The 5500-nt window shown below is 36.7% G+C and overlaps 1 long non-coding RNA gene across 1 annotated transcript; it reads left to right on the top strand.

The window, feature by feature from the left end:
• The first annotated feature begins 2646 nt into the window (after window positions 1-2646).
• Window positions 2647-5102, top strand: LOC142142745 (uncharacterized). The gene is made up of 3 exons (XR_012689310.1): window positions 2647-2712; window positions 3897-3955; window positions 4914-5102. It is a non-coding gene; the product is annotated as an uncharacterized LOC142142745 (long non-coding RNA).
• The last annotated feature ends 398 nt before the right edge of the window (window positions 5103-5500 follow it).

The raw sequence follows: 5500 nt of genomic DNA, 5'->3' as shown, positions 1-5500 counted from the left end.
GATTTTACAATTGTTGCTACAGTAGGATTTGCATACTGGGACTGCTGTACCTTACTGCAAGTGATTTAAAGACCTCTACAAGCTGCAAACTGGACACATGTTGTTTCCATGCCATGCTGGCATCCATACAGAAAAGTCGAACTTGCAGTGCACTGCTCCATATGTGTGTTGTGTTGAATACTGCTGATGTGTGTGTTTGGCAGTACATTGTAGAGCTATAAGTAAAAATATATACATTCACCCCTTGAGATATTCCCAATATCAGGAGGCAGTAAGGTTAGCATCTGATGTATTTTTCCAGTGTATAAGGATGTGAAAATTAATGTTTATGTTGTATGCTGTTAATATTATTGATTTATTGCGAGTTATTGTGTTATCTTGGTGTTCATAGTAAGAAGTGGTGCTCAACTTTCATCCATACTGTCTTATTACTGTATTGTTTTGTATTGCTCACACTATTATTTCAAATTATATCAAAGTATATTTTTCTATTAAATCACAAAGCTGCATTTAGTGGTTCCATCTCAATAAATGTGCCTGGCTGGCTTTTGCAGCACAGTTTGTCACAAAGTGTTAATACTGGGCAGGGGGTTTCACAAATCAACCCCTGGTGTATCCTTAGAACACCCCCCAGAAGAGAAAGCAGCGAATTGGGTGGAGGCACTGAAAACCAAGTACCGAGGTGAGAAGCATCTGCATCATTCTATATATATACACCCCCACAACACATAATACAGTAGGGGGTGTTACAATTAGATAAGATTACAACATGCCTACATTCCCCACCGCTGTATCATATACAGACATCAGCTACACATGATGTGGTGTAGAGTGGGTATGCAGGTAGATCTGCATACTATGCCCAATCCCTTAAGATAGGAGGCCCCTTACTTTCTGCAGAATGACATACCTTATTGTGATGCAATATTGAATTTATATTAGTTATGTGGATGTTATGAGAAAAAAATATCCACCAAAGAGGACATATTGTTTAATGCATACACAATACCCTGTGTCTTTATTTTTCTTTCTTATTTTAAGAAATGTAATCCTAATCATTTATTTTAAATGAAATCCATTTAGTGTCACTAACACTGCCAAACACTGACATTAAGCAGGAGGATGACAGTGCAGGTGAGTAAACAAACCCTTCACCCCCTAATCTGCTCTGACCCTATTCTCCTAAACCATGACAAACATGAGGAGAACCAACCATCTAGCACTTTGATAGAAGAAAACAATAGTATGAAATTCATAAATGAATGACTGGGAAGCTTAGGATGCTGTATACCTGTGTACTAGATGCTGGCCATCCTTTCATCGTGTATATATAAGAAACTTATGGGCTTATTTATCAATAGATCTCCTTTAGTGATGAAAAGACTGATTTTTTTTTTATCACCCCATTTTACTTAGAAAATATTGCCAGGCCAGCTGAGCGATGCTAGCCAGGATCGGGAAGGTTTAAATTGTATTTTATGAGAAAAACGTAAAAATTGAATTAAACTAATGATAGTAGGTATGATTTTCAAGTTAGGTTCTTTGCTTTTCCCAAGCCGGCACACAGTTATGTAGAGTGTTAGCACAGGGGCACTTCCCAAACCAGAATGTAGGAATGTTGTTCTGCATGGGTGAGATGGATAAAGTGAAATGCGCTGCATGTCCACATATTATGCAGTTAGTAAATTAACCGCAAAGTGCATAAATAAGTAGATAAAAACACTTCTATTAACAAAAGTACATTTGAAGAATAGTCACATGAAATAAAAGCTGCTCTAATGTTTACATACATGAAGGGTGAATGGGAGAGTATATTGGAAGAACTGAAAGCTTTGAATTAATTGTGTGCGTGTGCGTGTGTGTGTGTGTGTGTGTGTGTGGTGGTGGTGGTGGGAGTGACAGTAATATTTGTTTATATGTTACAGTTTCACTTGTGTGAGCTGGGCCTGGGTATAGTAGGGTCCATGGTATATATTAATTAGGCACTGCTCAGTAGAGCTCCAGGGTTTTCAGCACGTACATAGTTCCCAGAATTTTAGAATCATTTCCAGAGATACTTTGCTGCTGAGCCATTGCATCTAAGCATGTCATGGTCGATACTGTCTCTGTAGACCTTGGAGCACTACAATGCCCATCATGTCATGTTTCCTGAGGATAATGAGGTTTTTGCATTTTAAATATTATTTAATAAATATTGAACTATAAAGCCGACAGAATAAAAATAAAAATATGAATGACACCTGTCATACTGAAAATGAGGAAGATCACTATGTTATTGGCCAATTCTCAAGAATAGGTACATTTACTGTAGCAAAGATATCGAGTAATTAATCATTACAATCTGGGACTGTCCCTGGAAATTAGACACAACTGGTAACTGTGCTGGTTACCATGGCTGGGCAGTAGTCTCAGCTGCAGGGCCCAGGAATTCTAGTTCAGGGACTGTATATAGAAATGCTGACTTATTTTACTTATTACAAGTATTAACAGCACTGATCATGTTAAGGAAGCAGCTCTGTTGTTTTATATAATTGAAGTAAGAAATTTATACTTGTAGCGTGGTTGTAAATGATATTAAGTTTATTCACCTAATGAGTTTCTTTCTTACATAGATGTCCATTATGTGCACATACTACATGAATTGATCATTGTTCCAGTAGCAATCATAATAACAAATGTTTTGATTTTTGTAGGAGTCTGCATTTACATCAGGTAATTTACAAGCATCATCTACAGATTGTGTTCTAGTACATTTTGCTAAGGAAAGATATATTATTACTATATTATTATTACTATTGTTATTAACCAAAGTATCAAATACAATCTGGTTAGCAGAGAGATGTGTATGTTTCCAGTCTTCTCCAGGGGCAGATTTAGCATTAGGAACAGTAGGTATGTGCCTACAGGGCTGTTCATGGCCTATAAATCCACAGAAACACACACTATTCAACCACAAAACAAGTGATGTTTGCACATATAACAATGAAATGATACCTGTCTCCCTCTCTATTGAATGATAGGATATTCCTGACCCCCAAACTTCTGGTTTGTTGAATTGATGAAGTGGCTTTTACCCTTCTGCTCCACAGGAGTTTTCTGTCCTCCCTGAGCTCTCCTTAGGACACCTGTGTTACGGTTTGACAGGTGTAGCTCCAGTCAAACTCCTCACCTGCCACGGTCCTCGGACAATGCAATTTCCCTTACTTTTTAGTGTTTCTGATATATATAGTTACAAGTTCACCTTACTGCGTACACAACAAACTTTGTGCAACAATTTATAAAATGAAATGTAATTTAGATCCATGGGAATGTAAAAAATTACCCAATTGACCCATAAGTAGCAATATTCTTATTTTCCATTGCCCACAAAAGAGTTTCATGCTAATTAGTACATTCCACAGCACATGCCCTCAGTCATAGCTAAATTAGTACTTACACATACAGACACATAGCTCTTTATATTGGTGTCACACCAATCTTACATAATCAACTGTAACACAGGTATAACAGTTTAAGAAAAACTACATAGTTCTACAAAACAAAATGCCACATTGTAAACTTAAGATTCCAGAACACATATAGCAAAGCATAAACTGTCATATAGTACTATAAAATAATACAATGCTATTAAATTAGGATTTGTGTTGATGGCAAAATAAGTATGGGATAGGCATCAATGTAAATCCTATGTCAATGGAATTGAAAGGGTTAATTTAAGGTTAATACATATAAATTAGTCAAAGCATATGAAAATATTATTTTATTGATACGCTAATAGGGCAGATTAGATACCCTAATACCCTACCCTAATCTGCCCTGTGGTATATTCAGCCTCTATGTACAGCTTATGGTTTCTTTCTGTGACTGCAATTGAGCACTTTTCATTATTTTTGCAGTTTTAGGAAGAAACAAAATGAAAATCTGGATCTGGAATCCATTTTTGTCAATTCACCAGGTAATGTAACAGAGTACACTCAGGTATCAGTTATGTTTTTAATGAAATAGATACATTTTGGTAGCTCAGCAACTGAAATCTTATAAATATTTTTTAATTGTAAAGGTGTGGGCTTGTAAAACTATAATTGTACATATAAACTGCATTGTATCAGAAATCACATTCTGCAAGCGTTTACTAAAAGGCTGTGGCAGTCACATTTGCGTATAATTTTTTTATTTAAATATATAATATAAGAAGGGCCTCGAAGAGGAACATCAGGCCATGGAATGGCTAATTTTGGGCACTAGTAGGCAGTGCACACAGCTTTGGGGAGGTAATATAGGTGGACACCATCTTTGGCTGCGTGTTAAAAACATTGTCAAATTCAGCTTGGAGCTTTTTATAGAAGTGGTGTTACTATGCAGACAAGTTAGTCACTATTGGCAGTCACTTTTCCCTGTCCATAATCCATCCCAGATGATGAACCCTATCTATACCATAATACTCTTTAGAACAAGACTTTTTTTTTTTTTTTTTTAAAGTTTTATTTTTGAGAAGGTCAATAATGAGCATCAGTCCAAGACAAAATCTGTTACAATCAGGTTATACGCATTCAGGGACTAATACAAACATTGTGTATCATAATGAGAATATTGAGATTGACCAAATTTTAGCTATAGGGATAGAAGAAGAAAGAAACAGAAAGGAGGCCAGTCAGAGAAAAGTGGGCAATAGAACAAGACTTTTAAAAAGGATATGTTTTAATTTGACTCTCGAATTAATTAGCAGAGTTTGAATTTTGACTGGAGGTCATTGATTATCTATGAGTAACACTGCAGTTTTTTTTATATAGTGTTTATTTATTAATGTGTATTTATATGTCTAATAAATAATAATTTCTTTGTTATCTAATTTTTAGTGTATTCACCTATATTCAGTACAGTCCATATTTATTTGATTTTGTTCTTCGACTTAGGTTGTTGATTACACCCCCACCCTCAGTTTGCACCTACCAGGAGACCTACTTCATGGCCATGGGACATTTCTTTTTTCCCATGATTGCTAGAAGCAGTTTTTTGTTGAAGCTTATTTGCTTTTCTATGGGGTGAGTCAGAACTCCAATAAGGGCGTAACTGATTCTAAAAAATATGCCTCCTAACATATATATGTGTGTTTCTGCAAGTATGTATGAGCTGCATTTACGTGAACACCTCCTTACTGTCGTCAGCCTAAGTCAGAGGGCCCCTGCTCTCTCCAGTCCCGCCACTCCAGCTGTAAAGAGACGCAAGTGGCAGATGCACGCATATCTGCATTGGCTCATAAGTGTCCTTTCTTTTTGTGGGCATGCACAGTGCAAATTTGAGTTATTTATTCTGACTAAACTGGCATAAGTTCAACTCTTATCTTTGTAGGTTTCGAGTTTTCCCTTGCTCCCCTCTGTCTTCCCCGCATACTCCCCCGAACCTGCATCTTCCCTGCTTTTTGCCCTTTCCTCACTCACCTTTACCTCACTGGACCTGGACCACTTATCTGGGAAAGAGAGCCATTGACTAAATTAATGTC

Source organism: Mixophyes fleayi, chromosome 3, assembly GCF_038048845.1.
Source record: "Mixophyes fleayi isolate aMixFle1 chromosome 3, aMixFle1.hap1, whole genome shotgun sequence".
NCBI classification, from domain to species: domain Eukaryota; kingdom Metazoa; phylum Chordata; class Amphibia; order Anura; family Limnodynastidae; genus Mixophyes; species Mixophyes fleayi.
Note: the sequence above shows the minus strand (reverse complement) of the source record. Positions and strands in the feature narration are given on the sequence as shown.